Here is a 15,519-nt window from a genome sequence, read left to right on the forward strand (position 1 = left end):
TAAAACCGCTTCATTTGGACCTCTGTAGCTCACGTTATGGTCAATTTAGTACCAAGAGGTCAGGTTGGACAGCTTTAGCAGTTCCTTCAGTTTCTTGCATTCCTTCCACTTTTGCATGCTTCCTTTCCATCCTCTAAGCCATTTCTACCCTATAAACACTGAAATCGATTAACACACATATCAAGGTATTGAATGGTAATAAGAGGGGATTAAACATAGCAAATTTAAGGCCAAAGAAGTATGTTTTCAATCATAGCACAGAGTTTAAGAAGGAAAATGTAAAACCATGCAATTAGTATGAATAAGTGAGTAAAGAATTGATAAAAACCACTCAATTGAGCAAAAGATAAACTATAAAATAGTGGTTTATCAATGTACTTACCAAATCCAATCAAAATCAACCTTTCCAACATTTACCATTTCCTCACCTCATTCAATCATCAATCCATCATTTACACCATATATAACCAAATCTCACATCATAAATCAACATATCACATTCCAAACTCCAATTAAACATTCAAGGTATCAATCCCCATACATATATATACATATATACACATAACAAATTCGTTCTTCTAATCATGCTCACCAACAAGGTCCTCAACTCTATCATCAATCCAACAATATTAATTCACATCGCATACCATATTTCATACTTCACCAACCAATACAACCACACACAATCATTTACACCATCATTCATACATATTTAATTCAATCTAAATTATCCAACAACTATATCAACATTTCACAATCCACCAAAATATATACATATTAGTACAAGTTACATCATCCATTAATCATATCAATAATTTCAAATCTTATCCTAGGGCCACTAGCCTACGTTTTCACACAACATTACATTTTAGATACAGGAAATCGAAACCATACCTTGGCCGATTCCTGTTCCACCCAGAATACTCTCAAATTCGACTTCCAAGGTTTCCAAAGCCTCACCAACAGATTTCCCACACAAGGTTCCTTTCCAAATTTTCCAAAATCACCAATCAAGCTCCAAAACACACATATATAATGCCTAAGCCACAATATCACATAAAAACACAATAACTCAATCATTGAATCACAAAATCTCAAGTCTTAAGCTTAGGGTTGAAAATATCACCTTACCCAAGGACCAAGGGAGCTAGAACAAGTCTTCCCTTCAAGTTAATTTGATCCTATTACACAAAGGAGCTCAAAATCTCAACATTTTAACCCATGAAACTCGAAACAAAGGAGCTGGAATTCGAAGAAGGAAACGTGGCTTACCTCAGGAATCTTGGTATGAGTTTTGTGGAGCTCGACGTCACAGTCACGTGGCCGCAAACGGTGCGTCAATCGGAGCTCCGGATCAAAAGTTATCAACAATTGAAGTTGGAAGTGAATAGGAACAAGGGTTTATGTTTTCTTCTCCCCTTTCCCTTTGTTTTCAGCGTGTGTGTGTTTATGGAGGAGGGAGAGTGCTGAGCTCTCTAGAGCTTGGCTGGGCCCTTGGGCCCAACTTGGGTCTGATTGGCCCGGTTTGGCCCGTTCGGCCCAATCTTGGGCCAATTTTTTTAAAATTGGTGTCGAAATTCTCGTTTTAAATTTTTCTACTACATTAAACCATAAAAACATTTTTTCTCACTTTCTAGAATATATTTTAATTTATGGGTTAATTAGCCATTAATTAACCGGGTTTTACATTCTACCCACCTAATTGGGAATTTTGCCCACAAAATTCGATTTCAGTTACCTGAGAATAGGTGGGGGTAGTCTGCTCGCATTTCTGACTCAAGCTCCCAAGCGTGCCCCTCAACACCGGCTTGACTCCATGTCACTTTCACTAATGAAACTTCCTTTTTGCGCAACTTCTTGATATTCGTGTCATCAATCCTGACTGGAGTCACCGGCAGAGTCAAATCTTCCCTTAACTGAACCAATTCTGGTTCTAACACATGGCTAGCATCCGGAGTATACTTCCGAAGCTGCGACACGTGGAATACGTCATGCAAGTTCGCAAGATGAGGCGGTAGAGCCATCCGATATGCTACCAGTCTAACTCTCTCGAGAATCTGGAATGGGCCGATGTATCGAGGATTTAACTTCTTTGTTTTAATCGCTCTTCCTACTCCTGTCATCGTAGTAACCTTAAGGAAAGCATGATCTCCTTCCTCGAACTCTAAGGGCTTCCGCCTCTAATCAGCATAACTCTTTTGACGACTCTGAGTAGTGAGCATTTTATCTCTAATTTTTTTAACTTGTTCAGTGGTTTCTGCTATCATCTTAGGCCCCAAAAGACTTTTCTCCCCAGCTTTATACCAGCATAGCGAAGATTGGCATTTCCTCCCATACAGAGCCTCATACGGAGCCATTCCGATGCTCGTATGGTAGCTATTATTGCACGCAAACTCCACTAGCGGCATATAGCGATCCCAGCTCCCCGGCTGATCCAACACACAAGCCCTCAACATGTCCTCTAGGGTTTGGATTGTCCTCTCAGATTGACCATCCGTTTGAGGATGGTAAGCAGTACTTAAGCTCAAACGGGTTCTAAAAGTTTTCTGAAATGCACCCCAGAACCTCGAAGTGGAACGGGGATCTTTGTCAGAAATTATAGTCATAGGCACACCATGAAGTCTCACAATTTCCTTAATATATATGCGCGCTAACTCCTTAAGAGTATAGTTCATTCGAATGGGTAAGAAGTGAGCCGACTTCGTCAGCCGGTCCACAATTACCCAGACAGCATCAAAACCGGTTCTAGTGGTCGGCAATCTCGACACAAAATCCATCGCAAAGCTCTCCCATTTCCATCGCGGAATCTCCAAGGGTTGTAACGTCCCAGAAGGTCTCTGATGTTCAACCTTCACCTTTTGACAAGTTAGGCACTTCGAGACATACTCCACCATATTATTCTCCATACCAAGCCACCAGAACATAGCCTTTAGATTATTATACATCTTAGTACTTCCAGGGTGAATAGAAAATCCACTTTTGTGCACTTCTTTACAATATCCTGCCGTAGAATCCAACGTTGGGCACAATGATCCCACCCTTAAATCCCCATAGCCCATCTTGATCCTCTGATACTCTCCACTGCTTTCCTTGTCCAATAGCTGGCCACACCTTTGGTAGCACATCATCGTTTTGATGAGCCTTCGGGAGTTCAGATTTAAAGTTACTTGAGATCTGTAATTGGCTCAAACATAAAGTCCCAGACTCTTCTTGAACACCAATCTTCAAACTCTAGAATGCCTTGAATAACTCCTTTTCTCGAAGCATCATCCAAGTAGCATACAGCGATTTCTGACTTAGCGCATCTACCACGACATTCGTTTTCCCCAGATGGTAATTCAATTCAAAGTCGTAGTCTTTCAGTAACTGAGGTCGGTCGCTTCCAATCCCTCACTGCTTCCACGTTGGCCGGATCTACTGCTATCCCCTGTTTACTCACTACATGGACAAGAGACCTCACTTTGTCCTCGAAAATATCGTTTGCTCCATGAGTCCGCGTGAGTGGTTCCCTTCTACACCTAGCCAATAGTCACTCGCGTTTTACCAATCCTTGCAGCGCCTCACCTCCGGAGTCTCTCGCTTCCGCTGCGTTATTCTGATCGCGTTTTATTAAGGACCTACCTATTCATTTATGCTAGCCAAACCTTCTATTAAAACAACTTAGGGTCGTCTAGAACAGATCATAATTATTCGACCATGTGTTATGAGCGAATACCAATCTCCAATATTGTCTAAAGTAGCAAAGAATTAAGTTATCAGTTTTCTTATTACCTCATATCTGAGGATCCGATCCGGCAGTACCTCGGTCCCTCCTGTATGGCCAATCTCTGACCAAATGTCATGACTTTCCACAATTGAAACACAAACCTGAACCATAACGACACGGCCTATTTGGGTGATGATGTCCATATCTCTGACAACTCAGAACATCAGAAACAACCGCTATCTGTTTTCCCTTACCTTTTTCTTGTAAACCCTCATTCGTCGCAAGGTTATTCCATCCTTGGGGATCATGCTGTGGGTTTCCTCTTCTCTTAAACTCTTGTCCTCTTGTGGTGAATCCTTGGTTGTGCTCCCTGTGGTGGGATTCCCGACGGTCATTTTCTGCCTTAGCAGCCTTCCTCACACATTCTTTAGCGACACGACTCTTGTTCACAAGTTCGGAAAAGACCCTAATCTCCATCGGTCCAACGGAGCTCAGAATGTCACTCCGAAGTCCTCCCTCATACTTGATGCACTTCCACTCCTCGAAGTCTCCCGGAGCTCCTTGACACATGCAAGAGAATCTGAACAGCTCCTCAAACTTATCTGTATACTCAGATGCCGACATCGCACCCTGCTTCAGCTGTAGTAACTCTAGTTCCTTGGCCGTTTGGGAGGAATTCGGAAAGTACTTCTTGTAGAATTCCTCCTGGAAGGAGTCGCAGGTGATAGGGTCATCACCCTGCTATATCAGACGTCGGGTTCCCTACCACCAATGTGACGCTTCCCCAGTAAGCAGATAAGTAGCAAACTCGACGCATTGTTCATCAGGTACCAACTGCGCTTGCAGTGCGCGCTCCAGGGCTTGAAACCAAGTGTCGGCTTCGGTTGGGTCAGTAGTCCTCTTGAACCTTGGTAGATTAACCTTTAAGAAGGTCGCCAATGTCATTGGACCTTGAGTTTCATTTTTGCCATTGCCATTGTTATTCAGCTGTTGCCCAAGAGCTGTCACAGTGGCCTGCATAGCAGCAGCCATATTTTCCAATGCCGCCATAAAGTTTACGGGGTTGTTCGCATTCGTCTCGTGTTCCTCATTTTGATTCCTACCTCTCACTCGACTGCGACCGCGCCCACGAGTCGCCACCTGGTCCTGTCCACACCAAACAAGTGATATTAAGGTGATCAGTCTCAATATCGCAAGCCTAGTACTTTAAAGTTCCAAATGAAAACTCATGGACCTTATGCTATGTTTATCAGTCGGATATCCTAATAGCATATAAACACAGACACAGAGAATGCATAGAAGCATAGTCAGTCCGTCCCTCAGGCTCTATAGGAACGAATAGCTCTGATACCATAATGTAACATCCTTCCACACAGAGTCTTATGTTTAAGTCATAAAATAGAGGTGACAAGATATTACGACCTCTAAAAACAAAATTTAGTACGTATAGTAGTGTAGGAATGTTTATAACTAGGAGCCTTTGAAGAAAAGTGGGTAAATTAAGGTCGTAAAATTTAAAAGCGCAACACTCCGATCGATAACGTAAATGAGCATACCAAGAGTAATTTAAAGCAAAGAATTATACAAAAGAGTGCCAAAATACATATATCAAAACTCGAGACTTGGCTTGCGAAGATAACTGGTCCGAACATATAAGTATATGATGAGCGGATAATTTATACGCTTTTTGGCATTGTTTTTAGTATGTTTTTAGTATATTTTAGTTAGTTTTTATTCAAAAATTTACATTTCTGGACTTTACTATGAGTTTTTGTATTTTTCTATGATTTCAGGTATTTTCTGGCTGAAATTGAGGGACCTGAGGAAAAATCTGATTCAGAGGCTGAAAAAGGACTGCAGATGCTGTTGGATTCTGACCACCCTGCACTCGAAATGGATTTTTTGGAGCTATAGAAGCCCATTGGCGCGCTCCCAATTGCGTTGGAAAGTAGGCATCTTGGGCTTTCCAGAAATATATAATAGTCCACACTTTGCCCGAGTTTTGATAACGCAAACTGGCGTTTAAATGCCAACATTCTACCCTATTCTGGCGTTAAACGCCAGAACTGGCATAAAAACTAGAGTTAAACGCCCAAACTGGCACCAAAGCTGGCATTTAACTCCAAGGACGTCCTAGGCACGTGAAAGCTTCAAAGCTCAGCCCAAACACTCACCAAGTGGGCCCCGGAAGTGGATTTCTGTATTATCTGCACTTAGTTACTCATTTTCTGTAACCCTAGGTCACTAGTCTAGTATAAAAACTACTTTTAGAGATTTATTTGGTACCTCATGACATTTTACATCAGAACTTGTATTTTCTACGGCATGAGTCTCTAAACTCCATGGTTGGGGGTGAGGAGCTCTACTGTGTCTCGATGGATTAATGCAATTACTATTGTTTTCCATTCAATCACGCTTGTTTCTCTTCTAAGATATTCACTCGCACTTCAACTTGATGAATGTGATGACCCGTGACACTCATCACCATTCTCAACCTATGAACGCGTACCTAACAACCACCTCTGTTCTACCTTAGATTGAGTGCGTATCTCTTAGCCTCCTGATTCAGATCAGAGTCTTCGTGGTATAAGCTAGAACCAATTGGCAGCATTCTTGAGATCCGTAACGTCTAAACCTTGTCTGTGGTATTCTGAGTAGGATCTGGGATGGAATGACTGTGTCGAGCTTCAAACTCGCGAGTGTTGGGCGTAGTGACAGATGCAAAAGGATCAATGGATCCTACTCCGACATGAGTGAGAACCGACAGATGATTAGCCGTGCAGTGACAGTGCATTTGGACCATTTTCACTGAGAGAACGGATGGTAGCCATTGACAACAGTGATCCACCAACATACAGCTTTCCATGGAAGGAGCCTTGCGTGCGTGAAGAAGAAGGCAGTTGGAAAGTAGAGATTCAGCAGACAGAGCATCTCCAAAACCTCAACTTGTCCTCAATTACTGCATAACAAGTATTATTTAATCCATGTTCTTTTACCTTTTACAATTAAAACTAAGAATTATTATTGATATCCTGACTAAGAGTTACAAGATAACCATAGCTTGCTTCAAGCCGACAATCTCCGTGGGATCGACCCTTACTCACGTAAGGTATTACTTGGACGACCCAGTGCAATTGCTGGTTAGTTGTGCGGAATCGCAAAAGTGTGATTGTGATTTCGTGCACCAAGTTTTTGGCGCCGTTGCCGGGGATTGTTCGAGTTTGGACAACTGACGGTTTATCTTGTTGCTTAGATTAGGAATAACTTATTTTTGTCAGTTGGGTTTAGAGTCACTAAATTTGAGTCTTTTATTTTCCTTTCAAAAATCTTTCAAAAAATTTTATTTTTCTTTATTAATCTTTAATTTTTCTTTGAGTCTTTTGTTTGAGTTTAGTCTCATATTTTAAGTTTGGTGTCCTCTTTGTGTTTTCTTTTAATTTTCGAAAAATTGTGTTTGGTTTTCTAAAAATTTTAAGTTTGGTGTCAATTGCATGTTTTTATTTTTCTTTCAATTTTTCGAATTACATGTTCTTAGTTCTTTCTTGATCTTCAAGTTGTTCTTGTTTATTTTCCTTGTTTGATCTTTAGTTTTTCTTGTTTTGTGTCTTTTCTTATTTTTCTTGTGCATTTTCGAATAATTAGTGTCTAAAGTATAAAAATTTTAAGTTTGGTGTCCCTTGTATTTTTATTTACTTAAAAATTTTCAAAAATTTGTTCTTGGTGTTCATCTTGATCTTCAAAGTGTTCTTGGTGTTCATCTTGATATTTAAAGTTTTCCTGTTTGTTCTCTTTGTTTTGATCTAAAAATTCTAAGTTTGATGTCATTTTGTTGTTTTTCTCTTTCCTCATTAAAATTCAAAAATTAAAAAAAATATCTTTTCCTTATTTTACTCATAAATTTCGAAATTTTGCATTAAATTAGTCAAAGATTTTCAAAATAATATCTTTTTTTTAGTCAAGTCAAAATTCTAATTTCAAAAATTGATCTTTTCAAATCTTTTTCAAAAATCAAATCTTTTTAATTTCTTCTTCAATCATATCTTTTCAATCATATCTTTTTTTTAAATAAATTGCAATCATATCTTCTCAATCATATCTTTTTCAAAATAATTTTCAATCATATCTTTTTGATTGCTAATTTCAAAATCTTTTTCAAAAAAATCACCTAACTACTTTTCTCTTTCATATTTCGAAATTAACTAAGCATTCTTTTCCAAAATCTTTTTAATTAATTAATTAATTTAGTTTTCAATTTGCTTTTATTTCATTTTCTTCTATTTCGAACTTATATTCAATTTTTCAATTATTTTATTTTATTTTATTTTCTTTTAATTTTGGTATTCAAAATAATAATAATAATAATAATAATAATAATAATAATAATAATAATAATAATAATAATAATAATAATAATAATAATAATAATAATAATAATAATAATAATAATAATAATAATAATAATAATAATAATAATAATAATAATAATAATAATAATAATAATAATAATAAAAGAATAAAATTTTTAATCCACATCATCTCCCTTTATCCATCATGGACTTAAGTGGAAATGAACAGTCCAGAAGGACTCTGGGGTCATATGCAAACCCCACTACTGCTTCATATGGAAGTAGCATCTGTATACCTCCCATCAGAGTAAACAGTTTTGAGCTAAATTCTCAGCTCATTATCATAGTACAGCAAAATTGCCATTATTCCAATCTTCCATAGGAAGAACCTACTGAGTTTCTGGCACAAATTTTGCAAATTGCTGACACAGTACGTGACAAGGAAGTAGATCAGGATGTCTACAGATTATTACTATTTCCATTTGCTGTAAAAGATCAAGCTAAGAGATGGTTAAATAACCAACCTACAGCAAGCATAAGAACATGGAAACAGTTATCACACAAATTCTTGAATCAATATTTCCCTCCAAAAAGGATGACACAACTAAGGCTGGACATCCAAGGCTTTAAACAAGAGGATGATAAATCCCTGTATAATGCCTGGGAGAGGTACAGAGGGATGCTAAGAAAATTCCCCTCTGAAATATTTTTAGAGTGGGTGCAGCTAGACATCTTCTATTACGGGATTACAGAAAGAGCCCAGATGTCTCTAGACCACTCAGCTGGCATATCCATACACATGAGAAAGACGATTGAAGAGGCTCAAGAGCTCATAGATACGGTTGCTAGAAATTAACATATGTACTCAAGCAGCGAGTCCTCCATAAAAGAAGAGGCTAGGGCAATATCTATTGATCCTAATCCTCAAGAATAAATCGTTGAACTTAATCAGCAATTGCTCCTTATGACAAAATAATTAGCAGAATTTAAAGAGATGCTCCAAGACACCAAAAATGTTAACAAGAATATGGAAGCACAATTGAATCAGACAAGACAGCAGCTATCTAAACAGATAACCGAAGAATGCCAAGCTGTTCAACTAAGGAGCAGAAAGACATTGAATAATTCAGCTCAAAGTAGCAGAAAGCCAAGAAAAGAACAACTAACAGAGGATGACCAAACCACTGCCCAAAATCCCTCTGAGGACAGCAAGAGCCCGGAGAGGAATAATTCTGGCGTTCAAACGCCAGAAAAGGGTGAAAAATTGGCGTCAAACGCCCAGTGGATGCCCACTTCTGGCATTCAAACGCCAGAAAAAGGAGAAAAGTTTGTGTTGAACACCCATTCCTTGCCCAGTTCTGGCGTTCAAACACCAGAAAAGGGTGGAAAATTGGCGTTAAATGCCCATCCAACCTCTACTCCTGGTGTTCAAACGCCAGTGAGGGATCAGACACCTGCAAGTGCTAATTATAACCCTCCTAAGAAGGCTTCCCTAACCACCTCTGTAGGAAATAAACCTGCAGCAACTAAGGTTGAGGAATACAAAGCCAAGATGCCTTATCCTCAGAAACTCTGCCAAGCAAAACAAGATAAATAATTTGCCCGCTTTGTAGACTACCTCAGGACTCTTGAAATAAAGATCCTATTTGCAGAGGCACTTGAGCAAATACCCTCTTATGCCAAGTTGATGAAAGAGATCTTAAGTCATAAGAAGGATTAAAGAGAAACTGAAAAAGTTTTCCTCACTGAAGAATGTAGTGCAGTCATTCTGAAAAGCTTACCAGAGAAGCTTAAAGATCCGGGAAGCTTTATGATACCATGCACATTAGAGGGTGCTTGTACCAAGACAGCTCTATGTGACCTTGGGGCAAGTATCAACCTAATACATATATCCACTATTAGAAAGCTTGGCTTGACTGAAGAAGTCAAACCAATCCGAATATGCCTCTAACTTGCTGATGGCTCCATTAAATATCCATCAGGCATAATTGAGGACATGATCGTCAAGGTTGGGCCATTTGCCTTTCCTACTGACTTTGTAGTGCTGGAAATGGAGGAGCACAAGAGTGCAACTCTCATTCTAGGAAGACATTTCCTAGCAACTGGACGAACTCTCATTGATGTACAAAAAGGGGAAGTGACCCTGAGAGTCAATGAGGATGAGTTCAAGTTAAATGCTGTCAAAGCTATGCAGCATCCAGACACATCAATTGATTGCATGAGCTTTGATATTATTGACTCCTTGGTAGAAGAGATCAATATGACTGAGAGTCTTGAATCAGAGCTAGAGGACATCTTTAAAGATGTTCAGCCTGATCGGGAGGAACCAGAGACAACGAAAGAACCTCTGAAAACTCCTCAAGAAGAGAAGAGACCTCCTAAACCTGAGCTCAAACCACTACCACCATCCTTGAAATATGCATTTCTGGGAGAGGATGACACTTTTCCTGTGATCATAAGCTCTGCCTTAGAGCCACAGGAAGAAAAAGCACTACTTCAGGTACTAAGGACACACAAGACAGCTCTTAGGTGGTCCATAAGTGACCTTAAGGGCATTAGCCCAGCCAGATGCATGCACAAGATTCTATTGGTGGATGATGCTAAGCCAGTGGTTCAACCACAGCGGCGGTTAAATCCAGCCATGAAGGAAGTGGTGCAGAAAGAGGTCATTAAATTACTAGAGGCTGGGATTATTTATCCTATCTCTAATAGCCCCTGGGTGAGCCCTGTCCAAGTCGTCCCAAAGAAGGGAGAAATGACAGTGATTCATAATGAAAAAAATGAACTGGTTCCTACAAGAACAGTTACAGGGTGGCGTATGTGTATTGATTACAGAAGGCTCAATACAGCCACCAGGAAGGATCACTTTCCTTTACCATTCATAGACCAGATGCTAGAAAGACTAGCAGGTCATGAATACTACTACTTTTTGGATGGCTATTCCGGTTACAACCAAATTACAGTAGATCCTCAGGACCAAGAGAAAACAACATTCACATGTCCTTCTGGAGTGTTTGCCTACAGAAGGATGCCTTTTGGTCTGTGCAATGCACCTGCAACCTTTCAAAGGTGCATGCTCTCTATCTTCTCTGATATGGTAGAAAAATTTCTAGAAGTCTTCATGGATGACTTTTCAGTATTTGGAGACTCATTTAGCTCATGCCTTGACCATTTAGCACTTGTTCTGAAAAGATGCCAAGAGACTAACCTAGTTCTAAACTGGGAAAAATGTCACTTTATGGTGACTGAAGGAATTGTCCTTGGGCATAAAATTTCAAACAAGGGAATAGAGGTGGATCAAGCTAAAGTGGAAGTAATTGAAAAATTACCACCACCTGCCAATGTTAAGGCAATCAGAAGCTTTCTGAGGCATGCAGGATTCTATAGGAGGTTTATAAAGGATTTTTCAAAAATTACAAAACCTCTGAGCAATCTGCTAGCTGCTGACACGCCATTTGTGTTTGACACAGAGTGTCTGCAGGCGTTTGAAACTCTGAAAGCTAAGCTGGTCACAGTACCAGTTATTTCTGCACCAGACTGGACATTACCATTCGAACTAATGTGTGATGCTAGTGACCATGCCATTGGTGCAGTATTGGGACAGAGGCATAACAAGCTTCTGCATGTCATTTATTATGCCAGCCGTGTTTTAAATGACGCACAGAAAAATTACACAACCACAGAAAAGGAGTTGCTTGCAGTGGTTTATGCCATTGACAAGTTTAGATCATACTTAGTAGGATCAAAAGTGATTGTGTACACTGACCATGCTGCTCTTAAATATCTACTTACAAAGCAGGATTCAAAACCCAGACTCATAAGATGGGTGTTGCTTCTGCAAGAGTTTGATATAGAAATAAGAGACAAAAATGGACATAGAACCAAGTGGCTGATCATCTGTCCCGGATAGAACCAGTAGAAGGGGAGCCTCCCCTCTATTGAGATCTCTGAAACATTCAGGAAATACCATGGTTTGCAGACATTGCAAACTATAAAGCTGTAAGATTCATACCCAAAGAGTACAGCAGGCAACAAACAAAAAAAATTAATTACTGATGTAAAGTACTACTTGTGGGATGAACCATATCTCTTTAAGAGATGTACAGACGGAATAATCCATAGGTGTGTGCCTAGAGAAGAAGCACAGAAGATCCTATGACACTGTCATGGATCACAATATGGGGGACATTTCAGAGGTGAGCGAACAGCCACAAAAGTCCTCCAATGTGGCTTCTATTGGCCCACTCTATATAAAGACTCCTGAGAGTTTGTGCGTAACTGTGACAGTTGCCAGAGAGCTGGTAATCTACCTCATGGTTACGCCATGCCTTAGCAAGGGATCTTAGAGATTGAGTTGTTTGACATATGGGGTATTGACTTCATGGGGCCTTTCCCACCATCATACTCAAACACTTATATTCTGGTGGCAGTCGACTATGTATCCAAATGGGTAGAGGCCATTGCAACACCCACTAATGATACTAAGATAGTGCTGAAGTTCCTCCAGAAACATATCTTCAGCAGATTTGGTGTCCCTAGAGCACTAATCAGTGATGGGGGCACTCACTTCTGCAATAAACAGCTTTACTCTGCTATGGTCCGATATGGAATTAGCCACAAAGTATCAACTCCATATCATCCACAGATAAATGGGCAGGCTGAAGTCTTTAATAGAGAACTAAAAAGAATCCTGGAATGGACTGTAAGTACCCGTAGAAGGGATTGGGCAAGAAGCTTGGATGATGCTCTGTGGGCATACAGAACAGCATTCAAGACTCCTATAGGGACCTCTCCATACCAGCTTGTGTATGGAAAAGCCTGTCACCTGCCCGTGGAACTGGAACACAAGGCCTGTTGGGCAACCAGATTCCTAAACCTTGATGCCAAATTAGCTGGAGAGAAAAGATTGCTCCAGTTGAATGAGCTAGAGGAATTCAGACTCAATGCTTTCGAAAATGCAAAAATCTACAAGGAGAAAGAAAAAAGGTGGCATGACAAGAAGCTGTCATCCAGAGTAGAGCCAGGGTAGAAGGTTCTGCTATTTAACTCTAGGCTCAGATTGTTCCCTGGAAAATTAAAATCCCGGTGGATGGGACCATATGTGATTACAAGCGTGTCACCATATGGATATGTAGAGCTTCAGGATATTGACTCTGACAAAAAGTTCATTGTTAATGGACAGAGAATCAAACATTATCTTGAAAGCGATGTTGAGCAAGAATGCTCAAAACTGAGACTAGACTAAAGCTCAGTAAAAAGTCAAGCTATTGACATTAAAGAAGTGCTTATTGGGAGGCAACCCAATTTTTGTTTATCTATGTTAATTTTCCATTTTCCATTGTTATTTTATGTTTTCTTTAGGTTGATGATCATATGGAGTCACAAAAACAACTGCAAAAATCAAAGCAAATTCAAAAACAACATTAAAAACAGCACACCCTGGAGGATGAGCTTACTGGCGTTTAGGGTAGCAGAATGGGCGTTAAATGGCCAGTCTGGCACCATTCTGGGCGTTTAACGCCATAAATGGGCACCAGACTGGCGTTTAATTCCAGAAAAGGGCACCAAGCTGGCGTTAAATTCCAGAAAGGGAAGAAAAGCTGGCGTTAAACGCCAGAAATGGGCAGCAACCTGGTGTTTAACGCCAGGATTAGCACTCAAAGGGGCGTTTACACGCCAGAATGGTGCAGGGATGAGAAATCCTTGGCACCTCAGGATCTGTGGACCCACAAGATCCCCACCTACCTCAACTCAATCTCTCTCTTCTTCACACATTCCAATAACACCCTTCCCCAAATACTCTTCCCCATCACCTCTTAACCACTCACACCTCTCCATCTCCTCCATTTTCTTCTTCTTCTCCTCCCTTCTTTCTTCTTTTTCTCGAGGACGAGCAAACCTTCTAAGTTTGGTGTGGAAAAAGCATTGCTTTTTGTGTTTCCATAACCATTTATGGCACCTAAGGCCAGAGAAACCTCTAGAAAGAGGAAAGGGAAGGCAAAAGCTTCCACCTCCGATTCATGGGAGATGGAGAGATTCATCTTAAAAGCCCATCACTAAGAAAAGGATTGAGCAAACAAGAGAGCCCACTCATGGACCTCAACAAGAGCATTCCACTATCCTCCATGAAATTAGAGAGGACCAAAAGGCCATGAGAGAGAAGCAACAAAGTCAAGGAAGAGACATAGAGGAGCTAAAGCACTTCATAAGATCTTCAAGAGGAAGAACAAGCCGCCATCACTAAGGTGGACCCATTCTTTAATTTCCTTGTTCTTATTTTTCTGTTTTTCGATTTTCTATGCTTTATGTTTATCTATGTTTGTGTCTTTATTACATGATCATTAGTGTCTAGTGCCTATGCTTTAAAGTTATAAATGTCCTATGAATCCTTCACCTCTCTTAAATGAAAAAATGTTTTTTGAAAAAGAAAAAGAAGTACATGAATTTCGAATTTTAAAATAGTTTAATTATTTTGATGTGGTGGCAATACTTTTGTTTTCTGAATGAATGCTTGAACAGTGCATATTTTTGATATTATTGTTTATGAATGTTAAAATTGTTGGCTCTTGAAAGAATAATGAAAAAGGAGAAATGTTATTGATAATCTGAAAAATCATAAAATTGATTCTTGAAGCAAGAAAAAGCAGTGAAAAAAAATATGGCAAAAAAAAGAAAGAAAAAGAAAAAGCAAGCAGAAAAAACCAATAGCCCTTTAAACCAAAAGGCAAAGGTAAAAAGGGCCCAAGGCTTTGAGCATTAATGGATAGGAGGGCCTAAAGGAATAAAATCCTGGCCTAAGCGGCTAAACCAAGCTGTCCCTAACCATGTGCTTGTGGCGTGAAGGTGTCAAGTGAAAAGCTTGAGACTGAGCGGTTAAAGTCGTGGTCCAAAGCAAAAGAGTGTGCTTAAGAGCTCAAAGCTGAGTCACAATCTGAAAAGGTTCACCCAGTTATGTGTCTGTGGCATTTATGTATCCGGTGGTAATACTGGAAAACAAAGTGCTTAGGGCCACGGCCAAGACTCATAAAGTAACTGTGTTCAAGAATCAACATACTCTACTAGGAGAATCAATAACACTATCTGAATTCTGAGTTCCTATAGATGCCAATCATTTTGAACTTCAAAGGATAAAGTGAGATGCCAAAACTGTTCAGGAGCAAAAAGCTAAGAGCCCCGCTCATCTAATTAAGAATGATCTTCATAGATGTTTTCAGAATTTATTGTATATTCTCTTCTTTTTATCCTATCTTGTTTTTAGTTGCTTGGGGACAAGCAACAATTTAAGTTTGGTGTTGTGATGAGCGGATAATTTATACGCTTTTTGGCATTATTTTTAGTATGTTTTTAGTATATTTTAGTTAGTTTTTATTATGTTTTTATTAGTTTTTATTCAAAAATTCAAATTTCTAGACTTTACTATGAGTTTGTGTGTTTTTCTATGATTTCAGGTATTTTCTGGCTGAAATT

The sequence above is a fragment of the Arachis hypogaea genome, chromosome 12, assembly GCF_003086295.3.
Source record: "Arachis hypogaea cultivar Tifrunner chromosome 12, arahy.Tifrunner.gnm2.J5K5, whole genome shotgun sequence".
Lineage (NCBI taxonomy): Eukaryota > Viridiplantae > Streptophyta > Magnoliopsida > Fabales > Fabaceae > Arachis > Arachis hypogaea.